The sequence below is a fragment of the Bombina bombina genome, chromosome 2 (genome assembly GCF_027579735.1).
Source record: "Bombina bombina isolate aBomBom1 chromosome 2, aBomBom1.pri, whole genome shotgun sequence".
Taxonomy (NCBI): domain Eukaryota; kingdom Metazoa; phylum Chordata; class Amphibia; order Anura; family Bombinatoridae; genus Bombina; species Bombina bombina.
Window position 1 is genome coordinate 142,743,793 of NC_069500.1, and position 18,299 is coordinate 142,762,091.

Genomic DNA, 18,299 nt, shown 5'->3' on the forward strand with positions numbered 1-18,299 from the left:
ACTCTAAGCCCCCTAATAAAATAACAAAGCCCCCCAAAATAAAAAAATGCCCTACCCTATTCTAAATTACTAAAGTTCAAAGCTCTTTTACCTTACCAGCCCTGAACAGGGCCCTTTGCAGGGCATGCCCCAAGAAGTTCAGCTCTTTTGCCTGTAAAAAAAAAACATACAATACCCCCCCCCCCAACATTACAACCCACCACCCACATACCCCTAATCTAACCCAAAGTCGTCTTCACCCAGCCGAGCCAAATTCTTCATCCAAGCGGAGCAAGAAGAGGTCCTCCATCCGGTAGAAGTCTTCATCTGTTCCGATCAGCCAATAGAATGCGAGCTCAATCTGATTGGCTGATTGGATCAGCCAATCGGATTGAACTTGATTCTGATTCGGCTGGGTGAAGACGACTCAAGGTAGGGATATCTTCAGGGGCTTAGTGTTAGGTTTATTTAAGGGGGGTTTGGGTTAGATTAGGGGTATGTGGGTGGTGGGTTGTAATGTTGGGGGGGGGGTATTGTATGTTTTTTTTTACAGGCAAAAGAGCTGAACTTCTTGGGGCATGCCCCGCAAAGGGCCCTGTTCAGGGCTGGTAAGGTAAAAGAGCTTTGAACTTTAGTAATTTAGAATAGGGTAGGGCATTTTTTTATTTTGGGGGGCTTTGTTATTTTATTAGGGGGCTTAGAGTAGGTGTAATTAGTTTAAAATTGTTGTAATATATTTCTAATGTTTGTAAATATTTTTTTATTTTTTGTAACTTAGTTCTTTTTTATTTTTTGTACTTTAGTTTATTTCATTGTATTTATTTGTAGGAATTGTATTTAATTTATTTATTGATAGTGTAGTGTTAGGTTTAATTGTAGATAATTATAGGTATTTTATTTAATTAATTTATTGATAGTGTAGTGTTAGGTTTAATTGTAACTTAGGTTAGGATTTATTTTACAGGTAAATTTGTAATTATTTTAACTATTTTAGCTATTAAATAGTTCTTAACTATTTAATAGCTATTGTACCTGGTTAAAATAAATACAAAGTTACCTGTTAAATAAATATTAATCCTAAAATAGCTATAATATCATTATAATTTATATTGTAGCTATATTAGGATTTATTTTACAGGTAAGTATTTAGCTTTAAATAGGAATAATTTATTTAATAAGAGTTAATTAATTTCGTTAGATTAAAATTATATTTAACTTAGGGGGGTGTTAATGTTAGGGTTAGACTTAGCTTTAGGGGTTAATACATTTATTAGAATAGCGGTGAGCTCCAGTTGGCAGATTAGGGGTTAATAATTGAAGTTAGGTGTCGGCGATGTTAGGGAGGGCAGATTAGGGGTTAATACTATTTATTATAGGGTTAGTGAGGCGGATTAGGGGTTAATAACTTTATAATAATAGCGGTGCTGTCCGCTCGGCAGATTAGGGGTTAATAAGTGTAGGCAGGTGGAGGCGACGTTGTGGGGGGCAGATTAGGGGTTAATAAATATAATATAGGGGTCGGCGGTGTTAGGGGCAGCAGATTAGGGGTACATAGGGATAATGTAAGTAGCGGCGGTTTACGGAGCGGCAGATTAGGGGTTAAAAATAATATACAGGGGTCAGCGATAGCGGGGGCGGCAGATTAGAGGTTAATAAGTGTAAGGTTAGGGGTGTTTAGACTCGGGGTACATGTTAGAGTGTTAGGTGCAGACGTAGGAAGTGTTTCCCCATAGGAAACAATGGGGCTGCGTTATGAGCTGAACGCGGCTTTTTTGCAGGTGTTAGGTTGTTGCGTTAAATATGCTCTACGCTCCTTTTTTGGAGCCTAACGCAGCCATTCTGTGGACTCTCAATACCAGAGTTATTTTAAAGGTGCGGCCAGAAAAAAGCCAGCGTTAGCTACGCGGGTCGTTACCGACAAAACTCTAAATCTAGCCGTTAGTGACTAATACTTAAATATACCTATAGGCTACTACCTAGTAAATCCCAAACTGTGCAGAATCCAATGACACAAAAGCTGGGACTCTTAGTTGGGGATACAGAACCCCGCAGGACCCCCCCCTGTCCCTATTCACTCACATAAAAAAGTATACTTAAAAGAACAAAGATAAGCAATAATAAACGGGCAACCTTCCTCAATAAAAGAGCGCCAAAGATGGGGCAAAATAAAAATAACTAATACAGTATATAAGAAATAACATTGTTACAAACAATCACATGATTAATGTATTCTCTTATAATAGGATAAAAACATTAAACCATATACAGTGGCTAAAGTTATGCTAATGGACAAAGATCGATAAATAAAGTGAAAACTATATGTTCGCAAGAAAACTAGACCAGCCATTCGCTTGACACCACAAAAAGAACTTTTGCCTAGAAAATATCTCTAGAATTTTGATAAATACTGGCGACACTTGACTTCACACATTGCGAACTGTCAAGCAAATGATCATGACTTTTTAAGCACATTTTTTCAGGTTTTAATAAATTTTGCCCTAATTATTAGTTATATATCAGATAATTTAGCTGAGTCATAAAACAAAGATAAAGAATATAACCAGTAGATGGCGCTATAACATAGAAAACCTTAAAGGGACACTGAACCTAAATTTTTTCTTTTGTGATTCAGATAGAGCATGCAATTTTAAGCAACTTTCTAATTTACTCCTATCAGCAAATGTTCTTCATTCTCTTGGTATCTTTATTTGAAAAGCAAGAATGTAAGTTTAAATGTCGGCCCATTTTGGTGAACAACCTGGGTTGTTCTTGCTGATTGGTGGATAAATTCATCCATCAATAATAAAGTGCTGTCCAAGGTTCTGAAATTTCTTTTTCAAATAAAGATAGCAAGAGAACAAAGAAAAATTGATAATAGGAGTAAATTAGAAAGTTGCTTAAAATTGCATGCTCTGTCTGAATCACAAAAGAAAAATTTGGGTTCAGTGTCCCTTTAAAGGGACAGTAAAGTCATAATTAGACATTCATGCTTTAGAAAGAGCATACAATTTTGAACAACTTTCCAATCTACTTCTATTATTTAATTTGCTTCATTCTCTTGTTATCCTTTGTTGAAAGATGTATCTAGGTAAGCTTAGGAGCAGCAAAGAACCTAGGTTATAGCTGCTGATTGGTGGCTGCATATAAACTATATACCGATTGTCATTGTCTCACCCATGTGTTCAGTTAGAAACCAGTAGTGCTTTGCTGCTCCTTCAACAAATGATACCAACAGAATGAAACAAATGTGATAATAGAAATAAACTGGAAAGTTGTTTAAAATTGTATGTTCTACCTAAATCATGAAAGAAAAATGTTGTCCCTTTAACAAACATGAGAGAATAAAATAATACAAACACAAGGCCTTGAACTTTAGTTTAAATACAGGTATTTCTACACCTTTTTATATTTCTTTGCATTTTAGAGCTAAGATGTAATATTTACATATAAGTACAGGTATCTGTATTTATGTATATAATATATATACAAGTTAAAGTGTAACTTTCTTCTGCCCAGCTTTGCATAAACTACCCTGCATCATATAACCCTGAACAACAAGTCAGATAGCAGCTACAGATTTTCATTTAATTGTGCGGCTGTTGCTGAGATCACATTACAGATATATTTGTTTTTCTATTATCAAACACAATGGCCAAAACAGAAAGAGGCTTTGGCTCTCCAACTTATTACAGACATGGAACCCATACTTTCCTTTGATGATTGAGGTAAGAGAATACAATTTAGAAAATAAATAAAATAATAAGTTTTTGTTTTTATGGAATTCTTTGTTGAAAAGCATAACTAAAAAGGTAAGATAACATGTCTGGAGCACTAAATACCATCAGTTTGTGTAAAAACTACTGCCATCTAGTACTCCGTTCACGTGAATAGTCCAGAGCCTACCTACCTACTTTTCAACAATGTAAAAACATAAATTATGCTTACCAGATAATTTCATTTTCTTCTTATAAGGAGAGTCCACGGCTTCATTCCTTACTGTTGGGATATACTGAACCTGGCCACCAGGAGGCAGACACCCCAGCCAAAGGCTTAAAGGGACACTGTACCCAAAAAATTTATTTCGTGATTCAGATTGAGCATGACATTTTAAGCAACTTTCTAATTTACTCCTATTATCAAATTTTCTTCATTCTCTTGGTATCTTTATTTGAAATGCAAGAATGTAAGTTTAGATGCCTGCCCATTTTTGGTGAACAACCTGGGTTGTCCTTGCTGATTGGTGGATAAATTCATCCACCAATAAAAAAAGTGCTGTCCAAAGTACTGAAACAAAAAAAAAAAGCTTAGATGCATTCTTTTTCAAATAATGATAGCAAGAGAACAAAGAAAAATTGATAATAGGAGTAAATTAGAAAGTTGCTTAAAATGTCATGCTCTTTCTGAATTACAAAAGAAAAAATTTGGGTACAGTGTCCCTTTAAATACCTCTCCCACTTGCCATATCCCCCAGTCATTCTGCCGAGGGAACAAGGAACAGTAGGAGAAATATCAGGGTATAAAGGGTGCCAGAAGAAAAACACATAATTTAGGGGGCCGCCCATCGGAGAAACACGGGCGGGATCTGTGGACTCTCCTTATACAGAAGGAAATGAAATTATCTGGTAAGCATAATTTATATTTTTCATCTAATATAAGGAGAGTTCACTGCTTCATTCCTTACCGTTAAGAAACTTATACCCAAGCTCTAGAGGACACTGAATGATAACGGGAGGGACAAAAATAGAGACAGACCCTAATCTGAGGGCACCACAGCCTGCAAAACCTTTCTACCGAAGGCTGCTTCAGCTGAAACAAAAACATCAAACTTGTAGAATTTAGAAAAAGTGTGTAAGGAGGACCAAGTAGTCGCCTTACAAATCTGATCCATAGAGGCCTCAATCTTAAAGGCCCAATAGGAAGCCACTGCTCTAGTAGAATGAGCCGTAATTCTCTGAGGAGGTCTATGTCCCGCTGTTTCATAGGCCAACCGGATAAGACTCCTCAACCAAAAATCCTTAGTAGCTTGAAGATAAAACTTCAAGGCACGAACCACGTCCAAGTTATGAAGTAAAACGTTCCTTTGAAAAAGGATTAGGACACAAAGAAGGGACCACAATCTCCTGATTGATGTTGCGGTCTGACACAACTTTAGGGAGAAACCCTAACTTAGTACGTAGGTCAGCCTTATCCGAATGAAACTCCAGCTAAGGAGGCTCACATTGCAAGGCGGCAATCTCAGATACTCTGCGTGCTGAGGCAATAGCCAGTAGAAAGAGAACTTTCCAGGACAACAATTTAATATCAATTTCATGCATAGGCTCAAACGGAGCCCGTTGCAAAACTTTAAGAACCAGATTCAGGCTCCAAGGGGCAGCCGAAGATCTGAACATAGGTCTGATCCTAATCAGAGCCTTAACAAAAGACTTAACATCTGGAAGCTCAGAGAGCCTCTTGTGGAGTAAAACAGACAAGGCCAAAATCTGTCCCCTCAGGGAATGGGCTGAAAGACCCTTCTCCAGACCATCCTGGAGAAACAACAGAATCCTGGCAACCTTATGCCAAGGAAAACCACACTTCACACCAGAATAAGTAGGTTCCCCACACCTTATGATAGATGCGACGAGTAACTGGCTTACGAGCTTAGATGAGAGTATCAATAACTCTCTCAGAAAACCCTCTCATAATTAGGACTAAGCGTTAAATCTCCATGCAGTCAGCCTCAGAGAATCTAGATTTTGATGAACAAAAGGACCTTGTTCCAGCAGATTCCTGCGACAAGGTAACTTCCATGGAGGAGAAGATGACATCCTCACTAGGTCCGCGAACCACGTCCTTCGCAGCCACGATGGAGCAATCAGTATCACTGACGCCTGCTCCTGCTTGATGCGGGCCACTACCTGAGGAAGGAGTGGTAATGGCGGAAAAAGGTAGATTAGATTGAACCTCCAAGGCACCGCTAATGCATCTATTAGCTCCGTCTGAGGATCCCTGGACCTAGACCCATATCTGGGTAGTTTGGTATTGAGACGAGACGCCATGAGATCTATCTCCGGCATCCCCCACCTGTAGCATATCTCCGCAAACACTTCGGGATGGAGAGACCATTCCCCCGGGTGAAGGGATTGTCTGCTGAGAAAATCTGCTTCCCAGTTGTCCACACCAGGAATGTGGATCGCTGACAGCGAACAGCTGTGGGCCTCCACCCACTCCAGAATCCGAGACACTTCCCTCATTGCTAGTGAGCTTCTCGTCCCCCCCTGATGGTTGATGTAATTCACCAAGGTTATATTGTCTGATTGGAATCTGATAAACCGGAACTAACCCAGAAGAGGCCAAGCCTTCAGAGCATTGTAGATTGCTCAAAGTTCCAAAATGTTGATCGGGAGGGAGCATTCCTCCTGAGACCACAAGCCCTGTGCCTTCTTGGCACTCCAAACAGCTCCCCATCCTGAGAGACTCGCGTCTGTAGTCACAATCTCCCAGGATGGTCTGAGAAAGGATGTCCCTCGGGACAGATGATCTGCACAGAGCCACCAAGAGAGCAATTCTCTTGACAGGTTGTCCAGGGAAATCTGTTGAGACAGATCCGAATGATTGCCGTTCCACTGCCTCAGCATGCACACTGTAACGACGGCACCTGGCAAAAGGAATTATGTCCATGCTGGACACCATGAGACCAATTACCTCCATATACTGAGCCACAGATGGCCTTAAAGGGACATAATACTCATATGCTAAATCACTTGAAACTGATGCAGTATAACTGTAAAAAGCTGACCGGAAAATATCACCTGAGCATCTCTATGTAAAAAAGGAAGATATTTTACCTCAAAAGTTCCTCAGCTCAGCAGAGTAATTTCTGTGTAAAAAGTTATACTCAACTGCTGCCCAGCTGCAGGTAAAAAAAAAATGAAGAAATGAACAGCAGCCAATCAGCATCAACAGTGCTGAGGTCATGAACTCTTTTACTGTGATCTCATGAGATTTGACTTAACTCTCATGAGATTTCATAGTAAACTTCCTTAAACTGAATAGGGAAATAAGATGAGTGTTCACAAAGCTCACTCCCTTAGCTGTTCTGGGACAGACATACTGATTTACTGCTTAGAAGTCCTTTACAATGGGATGTGGCTACTGAGGAACTTTTGAGGTAAAATATCTTTCTTTTTTACATAAAGATGTTCAGGCGATATTTTCTAGTCAGCTTTTTACAGCTATGCTGCATCACTTTCAAGTGTTTCAACATTTGGGTATTATAGCCCTTTAAGGAGGTCCGCAGGGCAAAACATGCCGAAGCTAGCTTGCATCGTTGTTGGTCGGTTAGAAATATCCTCATGTATATTAAATCTATTATAGAACTCAGGAATTCTACCCTAGTGCTTGGAATGAGAGAACTCTTCTCTAAATGTATCTTCCATACATGTGATCGAAGAAGAGAGAAAAGAGATACTGAATGGTCCCCTGCTAGACAAAAGGATGGTGCTTGAACCAGAATGTCGTCCAAGTAGGGAGCTACTGCTATACCTTGGGTTCTGGTGACGACCAGAAGAGCTCCTAGAACCTTTGTAAAGATTATTGGGGCCGTAGCTAGGCCAAACGGAAGTGCAATGAACTGGAAGTACTGATCCAGGAACGCAAACCTTAGGAACAGGAAGTGGTCCCTGTGGATTGGAACATGAAAGTAGGCATCCTACAGAAATATAGTGGTTATGAACTGTCCTTCCTGAACTAGAGGAAGAATGGACCTTATTGTCTCCATCTTGAACGAGGGGACATTTAGAAACTTGTTTAAGCACTTTAGGTCCAGAATTGGGCGGAAAGTTCCCGCTTTCTTTAGGACCACAAACAGGTTTGAGTAGTATCCCAAACCTCTTTCTGCGATAGGAACCGGGACAATGACCCCTAAGGAGGACAGATCCTGCACGCACCCCAGAAAGGCTTCCCTCTTTTCTGGTTTTAACAACAGGCTTAAGAGGAGAAATCTGCCCTTGGATAATTGAGATTTGAAACCTATCTTGTATCCCTGAGCTATGTACTCCAGGACCCACGGATCCTGCATGTCCCTGGACCAAGCGTCTGAAAACAGCGACAGTCTGCTCCTACACGATCTAGCTTTGGATCGGGGGCCGCCCCTTCATGCAGACTTGTTCTCGGCAGGCTTCTTGTTCTGCTTGGATTTATTCCAGGATTGAGCCGGCTTCCAAGTGCTCTTGGTTTGCTCGGGCTTAGAGGAGGACTGCTGACGTTGGGACTTTTCAGAATGAAAGGAACGAAAATTAGATCCTTGTCCCTTAGGATTTGTTCTTTTTATCCTGCGGTAGGAAGACACCCTTGCCCCCTGTAACCGTGGAGATAATGGAGTCCAGACCTGGATCAAATAAAATGTTTCCCTCAAAGGGGAGAGAAAAGTTTCCATCTTCTTATCCATTGGCTCTCTGAAAGACGAGCTATCCTCAAGAGGGATAGTAGTACACTTAACTAACGTGGAGATAGCACCATCCACCTTAGGGACCGAACCCCACAACTCCAGCTGAGAGTCCGGGACCAGGAATAATTTTTTATAGGCAGACGAAGGGGAAAAGGAAGATCCAATTCTATCCCATTCGTTTTTTAATAATATTTGCCAGGAAAAGTTAGCGGTGCTACCCTGTCCTCGTACACTCTGTCTAATTTAGGGATCAAAGGTTAATCAGGCAACTTGGTCTCTCAAACCTCTAATGTCGACAGAACCTCCTTAAGAAGAAAAGCCAGAGGCCTAGAGGTAGCAGACTCCGATCCAGAAATTTCCCCTCTAAAGACTCAGAGTGCGACCCATCCTGGGATACTTGAAAAGCAGACAAATCATGTAAATCACTGGATTTTCCCATGGCCCGGAGAGCTATGTTTAACCTTTCGCAGGGACAGGTAGAGCACTAAGGGCCTCAGACACCGCTGTCTTTAAGTGTGCGGTAAAGTCTGATGGTAAAAGGCTCCCTCCAGACAGAGGATCAGGCGTGCTACGGGAAGCTGCATGTGACAATGGAGATGATCGATGGGTATGCACCTCTCGGGACGGCGAGTCCTCAGAGGTGGACGGCTCAGTCGTCCTAAAGGGTTTAACGTTCTTAGACATAATAACCTTGTTGATGCATATGGAACATAGTTGAGAGAGCGGGCACACCAAGGCCTCCTCACAATAGACAGGTATTACTATTAGGAATAGAGGGAGTACCCTCAAGCACATCAGGATCCTCCATAGCTTGCGCTAACAACAGTAGGATATAAATAAATACACTTTTTATTTCACACAAAAACGGCACCTTTATACCCCCAATGACTGGGGCACTCACCACCTCCTACTAGACCCAGGCAACAAGAGAAGAAGCAACCTCTCTGACAGCTAGCTCGGTCAGGAAAGAGAAAACAAAAGTGTAAACACACCCGGTCACATGCTGCGCAAGGCAGGGCTGCTCCTGCTATGAGAAAAAGTGCACCAAGCTACAAGCTGCGCAGCGTTTAAAGTGAAAGTAAAACACCTGTATGTTCCGTTACCGCATAACAACAGTCTATGAGCCGAAAATAAATCTCACACATAAAGCAGCATATATCAAAGAAACACATTTGATTAATCCCCACTGTTCAATAACCTCCCTCAGGAGATATTAACCCACGATTCTATAAAAGATAAAAGGATTTCCACTGTGACCCTGTCTTCAGCAATTTCACATAAGTAAAAATTGAAACGATCTTACCAGAATCCGTGCTGTGGAATAGAAACATGGCCTCTCAAGTGTGACAGTCTTGTAGCATCACTCCTGACATGGACTTGAGTGAAGAAAGCAGACAGTGAAACTCGTCAACACTGGTTGCTTAAGGAGCTGTTAGCAGGCAGTCTGGATGGGTTCGCAAAAAGACTCTCCCTGCATCTCCAGATGGTGGCCAGGTTCAGTATTCCCAACAGTAAGGAATGAAGCCATGGACTCTCCTTATATTAAGAAGGAACTTAATATAAGAAAAAAATGGAAATGAATCTTGACCTAGAAGCCATACAATAAAAACATAAAGAATATGATAGCCAAAAGATGGCACTAAAATCGAATATAATAATGGTAAAAATAAAAATACTACAAACAATAGTTCTTGCGCTGAAAACAAATCCACCACCTGTAAACATGAACAGCAATTTAAAAAAATTCAAGTTATATTATTGCAAAGATACTAAATTGTCTTCTGCAACTGGTTACAGACATAATCCAATAACCAATAGAGGGCGCTAATGTTATGAAATAATTTAATGGCGCTGCCGTCACCAAACAATTTACAACCAGGGCGCTAAAGGTTATGAAATGATATAATGAGGCTACCATCACCAAAACAATATACCACCAATAGAGGGCGCTAATGTTATGAGATAATGATTTAACCAATAAATGGTGCCGCAATTACCGAACAATATACAACCAATAGATGGCTCTGATGTTATGAAATGATATAATGGCGCTGCCATCACCAAACAATATACAACCAATAGAGGGCGCTAAAGGTTATGAAATGACATAATGGCGCTACATCGCCAAACAATTTACAACCAATAGAGGGCGCTAATGTTATGAGATAATGATTTAAATAAATGGTGCCGCAATTACCGAACAATATTACAACCAATAGAGGGCGCTAAAGGTTATGAAATGAAATAATGGCGCTGCCATCACTAAAGAATATAAAACCAATAGAGGGCGCTAAGCTTATAAGATAATATATCCAATTGAGCTGCGATTATTGATCAATATACCAATATACAACCCATAGATGTCGCTGGTGTTACTGAGAACAATATAACTAATAGATGGCGCTAAAGTTACTGAGATATCAGTTACATCATTTTGTTTCAAGAACATCGCCGTCTTTTAAAATATTTTTTTTTTTACTGCTAACCAAATTTGCAGATGAAGTTTTTCATTCTTATACACTTAATAAAACAAAATACATTTCAGTGCAAGATCTTGTGCATTATTTTATTCTTACCCCTGTTGGTTTTAGGTTTCCTGCATTTTCGCGCCATATATTGGTTATATTGTTATTTCAATAATAAGTCTCCGAATACGTTAAATTACTTAAAGGACATCGCTGTTCTCTAACGAGATTTACAATAGTTTTCAATTCTGACCACAGTTACAGTTGGTAGATTTGTTTTCAGACCTGCATTTACATTTCAGTGCGAGGTTTTTTTCGCCGCTTCTTTGCGGGTCTTATGTTTATTGGATTAAAATAGTATATTTGGACATAGGTAACTAAAATAACACTAAAAGCAATAGATGGCGCTGTGCTGAGGTTACTGAGAACGATATAACCAACAGATGGCGCTGTGCTGCGGTGACAGAGAACGATATAACCAACAGATGGCGCTGTGCTGCGGTGACAGAGAACGATATAACCAACAGATGGCGCAGTTGGATAGTGCACTAACAAAATAACTAATCTAGGGCGCTGCCGTAACAAAACATAAATGGTAAAAGAATTTGCCATTTTTCCATAAAATCAAAGGTGAAAAAGGAAATACCCCAATAGAACACTAGCATTAAGTTAAATATACATACACAAATACCGGCGACTGTATGTGCACAAATATGTACATTTTCTGCACTTTCAGAAGGAAATTAAATATTTCTAGATCAGATAATTTAGCTTGTTTTAAAAACTTCATACCTCTATGTGACATATTTAGGTTTCATTTAAATGTTTCATTTATATATAGTAATTTACTTCTATCATTACATTTGCTTAATTCTTATGGAATTCCTTGTTGAAAAGCATACTTAGGTAGGTAACGTGCACAAGCACTAAATGGCATTAATTTGTGTAAAAACTAATGCCATCTAGTGCTCCATTCACATGAAAGCTCCTGAGCCTACCTACTTTTCTAACAATGTTTAATTTTAAATTAGAAAAAAAAAATGGAACGTTGTAAAACTGATTCAATGCTGCTAAAAAATTCCAGGATCTGGACCGGATTTATGTTTTACATGATGAGGGACAAGATGCATTAGAAATAAAAAATATAACACATAATGCACACTATTTTTTTTATAATATAACATATAACACACACTATATTTACCCCAGCAAAGCCCAGAACACTAGGCTGAAAACGCACAAATGCAGAACTTCTTTTATTTATCTGGACAGAGCCACCAAGAGAGCGATTCTCTCGACCGGTTGTCCAGAAATATTTGTTGAGATAGATCCGAATGATCGCAGTTCCATTGCCTCAGCATGCACAACTGAAGAGGTCTGAGATGGAACCTGGTGAATGGAATGACATCTATGCTGGACAACATGAGCCCAATTACCTCCATACACTGGGCCACAGATGGCCTTAAGGAGGTCTGGAGGGCAAGGCAATTGGAAGTAATTTTGCAACGTCTCTGGTCTGTAAGGAATATCTTCATGGATATGGAATCTATTATCGTGCCAAGAAATTCCACTGTGGTACTGGGGACTAGATAACTCTTTCCTAAGTTTATCTTCCACCCATAAGATTGAAGAAGTAGTAGAAGAGCTCTTGAATGGTCTCCTACCAGCCGTCTGGATGGAGCCTGGACCAGGATGTAGTCCAAATAAGGCGCTACTGCAATACCTCAGGATCTCGCCATCACGAGCAGAGTCCCTAGAACCTTTGTAAAGACTCTCAGAGCAGTAGGCAGACCAAAAGGAAGAGCCACAAACTGGAAGTGCTGGTCCAGAAAAGTGAATCTTAAGAACTTGAAGTGATCCTTGTGTATTGGCACATGAAGGTAAGCATCCTTCAAGTCTATCATAGTCAGGAACTGTCCCTCTTGAACTAAGGGCAGAATAGACCTTATCATCTCCATCTTGAACAATGGGACCAACAGAAACTTGTTTAAGCACTTTAGGTCAAGAATCAGACGAAACGTACCCTCCTTCTTTGGGACCACAAAAAGATTTGGAGTAGTACCTAAATGGCACCTTTATACCCCCAATGTAGAATCCAGGCCAGGACCGAAAATAACCTTTCCCTTAAATGGAAGGAAAAGCAATCTAGATGTTGAAGTCATGTCAGCAGACCAAGACTTCAGCTACAGAGCCCTACGGGCTAGAACAGAAAAGCCTGATGTCTTGGCATTCAAGTGAATAATCTGCATGTTTGCATCACAGATAAACGAATTAACTACCCTCAAGGCCTTAATTCTTTCCTGGATTTCATTGAGGGGTGTTTCCACCTCGATTATCTCCAACAGAGTCACACCAATAGGTAGCGACTCCAGCCACCGAAGCAAACGCAGCTACAGGCTGAAATAAATACCTTGTGTGCTGAAACATCTTTCTTAACAGAGTTTCTAGTTTCTTATCCATTGGCTCCTTAAACGACGAACTATCCTCAAGCAGGATAGTGGTGCACTTAGCAAGCGTGGAGATAGCTCCATCCACCTTAGGGACAGACCCCCGCAACTCTAAGTGAGAGTCAGGAACTGGGAACAATTTCTTAAAAGAAGAAGAAGGGGTAAACGAGGATCCAAGTCTTTCCCATTCATTCTTAATGATATATGCCATCTTTACGGAAACCAGGAAAGTCTGTGGCACCACCCTGTCCTCAATAACCTTATCAAGCTTTGGTATAGAGGGTTCCTCGGGTAACTTAGGTTCCGGAACCTCTAAAGTAGCCATCACTTTCTTTAACAGAAAGCATATGTGCTCTATCCTAAATCTAAAGTCTGGTTCCTCCGCAGCTGGAGGCTTAGAGGCAGCCAATTCTGACCCAGCAAGAGCCTCCTCTGAAGTATCAGAGGTGTCTTCATCATTGAATAATCTAGTATCAGATAAATCCAACAAATTGGTAGATAACCCCTGGGAAGGATAGCAGTATTTAACCTTTCGCTTGCGCTTAGCAGGGCGAGGTAAAGCACTAAAGGCCGCAGACACTGCAGTTTGCAACTGTTCTGTAAAGTCTGGCGGTATAAGAGGGCCCCTTACCGAAGGAGGATTAGTAGTGCAATGGGGAGCTGCATGTGTGGAAGGAGATGATTGCAGGGAACGCACCTCACGGGAAGGAGACCCCTCAGAGGTGGACGGCTCAGTGGTACTAAACATCTTGGTCTTTTTAGATATAACTACTTTATCAAGGCATGTGGAACATAATTGAGCAGGCGGGTATACCATAGCCTCCTCACAATAAAAATAGGTATTAGACACATCAGATGGATGAGAGGAGTGGGGGACGTATTTAAAAGCCTTTTTCCTGGGGTTTCTTTGCCTCCTCCTGGTGGCCAGGTTCTGTATTATCACAAGTAAGGAATGAAGCTGTGGACTCTCCTCATATTAAGATGGAAACAATATAACCAATAGATGGTGCTACAGTTACTGAAATATTTAACAGATAAAGAATTTAGTTTCAAGAACATCGCCGTCTTTTAAAATATTTTTTTTTTTACTGCTAACCAAATTTACATTTGAAATTGTTCATTCTTCTACACTTAATAAAACAATATATATTTCAGTGCAAGGTCCTCTGCATTATTTTATTTTTACCCATGTTGGTTTTATGCTTCTTGCATTTTAGCGCCATCTATATTGTTATTTCAGTAACCAGTCTCCGAATAATATTGTGTGTTATGAACTCAATATATTGTGTTAAGGTGTTACTTAGATTATGACTGCAAAATCTGATTCACTTCTCTTCTTTTTCCTGGGATCGATAAATTTCGATATCTACTGTATGAGATTTTGTTTGCTTTAACTTTTTGTTTAAATCTTATTCATTTGTTATGGTGAATGTAACCTTTTTATTATTTAATAAGGCATACAAAAAAACAGCACATACTACTAACATTTAATAAAAAAAAATATTCTATTTAATGTTTGTGACTTGTATAGAATATTTTTAACTATAAATACATAATAATAAATCATGTTAAAAACCCTAAACATTGATCTTTTATTAACATTACAGAACCTAACCACTCAGCTTGTGTTTACCCCATCCATATCTTCGAAATGAAGATAAGAACGATCATCAATAGCAAGCAACGACAGTATTAAACAGCACTGCAAGCTCTCCTCACGCTCAGGAGCAAACACTTTAACTCTTCCTCGTGGTTAGCGAGTTCAGACACTTTAGAGCACATTTCTCCAGTCACAAACTATAGAAATGATCCCTGAAAGTATAGTCTTAACCTTAAAACTGCAAAAATGATACACCAAAGATTACAAACTCCTTTTATGCATTAGAGCGACGAATGAATATTATCTTAAAAAAACATTTATTATTACATAAAATTAACGGACATTGAACAATCGTGGAGTAATTATAATAGAATGTATAATTATATCTTTAGAAAAGCTGAAAGCGTTAGAATTCAACCATCCATCTAATCTGCATAAAAGAAAAGTAGTAACCAATCACGCAAGGGTTTAAATTAGTTTGCAAAGTAGCATTCCCACATATCACCAATAGGTGGCTCTAGTGCTAAAGTGAATGTAAATAATAGTACAGTAATAGCTCTCGTTTTGCAAAAACAAAGCGATAACGTTTTTTTTTTCTCCTTAAAATATCATACATTTATTTAGGCACTTACATGTATTTTGATTGATTATAGTATCTGTACAATATAGTATATTTTCTCGTACTAAAATATTAACATGAAAGGAACCTGTTTATGGTTAATATTATACACTACTTGAGATTGTTATTAAACATAGTAAATAATAAAAAAAGGTTATGAGAACGATATGTCCAATTGAGCTGCTGCGATTATTGAACAATATACAACCAATAGATGGCGCTGCTGTTACTGAGAACAATATAACCAATAGATGGCGCTACAGTTACTGAAATATCCGACAGTATCCAACAGATAAATTTAGTTTCAAGAACATCGCCATCATTTAAAATATATATATTTTTTTTACTGCTAACCAAATTTACAGATGAAGTTTTTCATTCTTCTACACTTAATAAAACAATATACACTTCAGTGCAAGGTCTTGTGCGTTATTTTATTCTTTTCTTACCCTTGGTTTTAGGTTTCTTGCATTTTAGTTATATTGCAAATTGATTATATTGTTATTTCATTAATAAGTCTCCGAATACGTTATTTTAATATAAATTACTTGGTTAAAAGGATATCTCAATTCTCTAACGAGCGAGACTTACAATAGTTTTTCAATTCTGATCACATTTATAGTTGGTAGATTTGTTTTCAGAGAGGTATTTAAATTTCAGTACGAGGTTTTGTGCGGTATTTTTCTTTCCGCATACCTGCGGGACTTATGTTTATTAGATTAAAATAATGTATTCGGAGACAGGTAACTAAAATAACACTAAAACCAATAGCTGGCGCTATGCTGAGGTTACTGAGAAAAATATAACCAACAGATGGCGCTGTGCTGCGGTGACTGAAAACGATTTAACCAACAGATGGCGCTGTGCTGAGGTTACTGAGAACAATATAACCAACAGATGGCGCTGTGCTGCGGTGACTGAGAACGATATAAGCAACAGATGGCACAGTGGTTAGTGCGATAACAAAATAACTAATCTAGGACGAAGCGAAAACAAAACATAAATGTGGTAATTTTACATTAGAAAAAAAATGGAACGTTGTAAAACTGATTCAATGCTGCTAAAAAAAATCCCGGACCTGGACCCTATTTATGTTTTACATGATAAGGAACAAGATGCATTAGAAATAAAAAATATAACACATAATACACACTATTTTTTTTATAATAGAACATATAACACACACTATGTTTACCCCAGCAAAGCCCAGAACACTAGGCTGAAAACGCACAAATGCAGAACTTCTTTTATTTACCCCATTTGTCAAAAAAATCTGTCCTGCTTGTTATATCAGTTTAAGGAATATCTGAAAATGTATTTCTCGCCAATAAAAGGCGTTATTATTAACACTTTTACTGAAAACAAAATAACAAATAGATGGCGTGCAGTTACTGAGATATCTAATAGATAAATAATTTAGTTTCAAGAACATCGCCGGTTTTTAAATAATGTTCTTTCCTTTACAAATGGTTGAGTTTTTCATTCTTCCATACTTAATAAAACAGTATATATTTGGTTTTACTTTTCTTGCATCAAATCAAGTTAGAGAAGAGTTATATCATTGCAAGCAAAGATACTAAGTTATTTAAGTTATATAATAAATGACGCTACTATCACCAAACAATATATAACCAATAGAGGGCGCTAAGGTTATGAGAACGATATGTCCAATTGAGCTGCTGCGATTATTGAACAATATACAACCAATAGATGGCGCTTATGTTACTGAGAACAATATAACAAATAGCGCTACAGTTACTGAAATATCCGACAGTATCCAACAGATACATTTAGTTTCAAGAACATCGCCGTCATTTAAAATATTTTAGATGGTGCTGTGCTGAGGCTACTGAGAACAATATAACCAACAGATGGCGCTGTGCTGAAGTTACGGAGAACAATTTAACCAACAGATGGCGCTGTGCTGAGGTTACAGAGAACAATATAACCAACAGATGGCGCTGTGCTGCGGTGACTGAGAACGATATATCCAACAGATGGCGCTGTGCTGCGGTGACTGAGAACGATATATCCAACAGATGGCGCAGTGGTTACTGAGAACGAATATAGGGCGAAGCGAGAACAAAACATAAATGTGTGGCAACAAAAGACATTTGCCGGCATAGATTAATCATTTTTTTCAATAAAATCAAAGTTAAAAAAGTAAATACCACAATAGAACACTAGCATCAAGTTAAATAAATATAAATACATACACAAATTCTGGCGACTGTATATGCAGAAATATGTACATTTTATGCACTTTCAGAAGGAAATTACATTTTTCTAGATCAGATAATTTAGCTTGTTTTAAAAATGAGAATATTTGTAAATTCAATTCTATCATTACATTTGCTCAGTTCTTATGGAATTCCTTGTTGAAAAGCATACCTAAGTAGGTGAGGTACTAAATGGCATCAATTTGTGTAAAAATGGACATGAATGGTCCCAACCCTACCTGCCTTCTTTTAAACCATGTTAATTTGATATTTTTTAAAAAATGGAACGTCAGACCAGTGCTGCTAAATTTTTTTTATAATATAACATATAACACACACTATATATACTACAATAAAGCCCAGAACACTAGACTGAAAACGCACTAATGCAGAACTTCACTCTTTTACCCATTTGTGTACGGAATCTGTCCTGCTTGCAGTCTAAAGGGACATCATACTCTTGATTTTTCTTTGCATAAATGTCTTGTAGATGATCCATTTATATAGCCCATACAAGTTTTTTTTTTTTTTTAAATGTAGCT

General features: G+C 38.6%; 1 protein-coding gene and 1 non-coding gene across 2 annotated transcripts in view; both read right to left on the minus strand.

Annotated features, from left to right (window-relative positions):
* DHX29 (DExH-box helicase 29) overlaps window positions 1-18,299 on the minus strand; it is a 302,630-nt gene that overhangs the window by 198,124 nt on the left and 86,207 nt on the right. The gene's annotated exons all lie outside the window — the stretch shown is intronic.
* On the minus strand, window positions 14,933-15,147 carry LOC128650594 (small nucleolar RNA U3). Its single transcript, XR_008400874.1, has one exon. It is a non-coding gene; the product is annotated as a small nucleolar RNA U3 (small nucleolar RNA).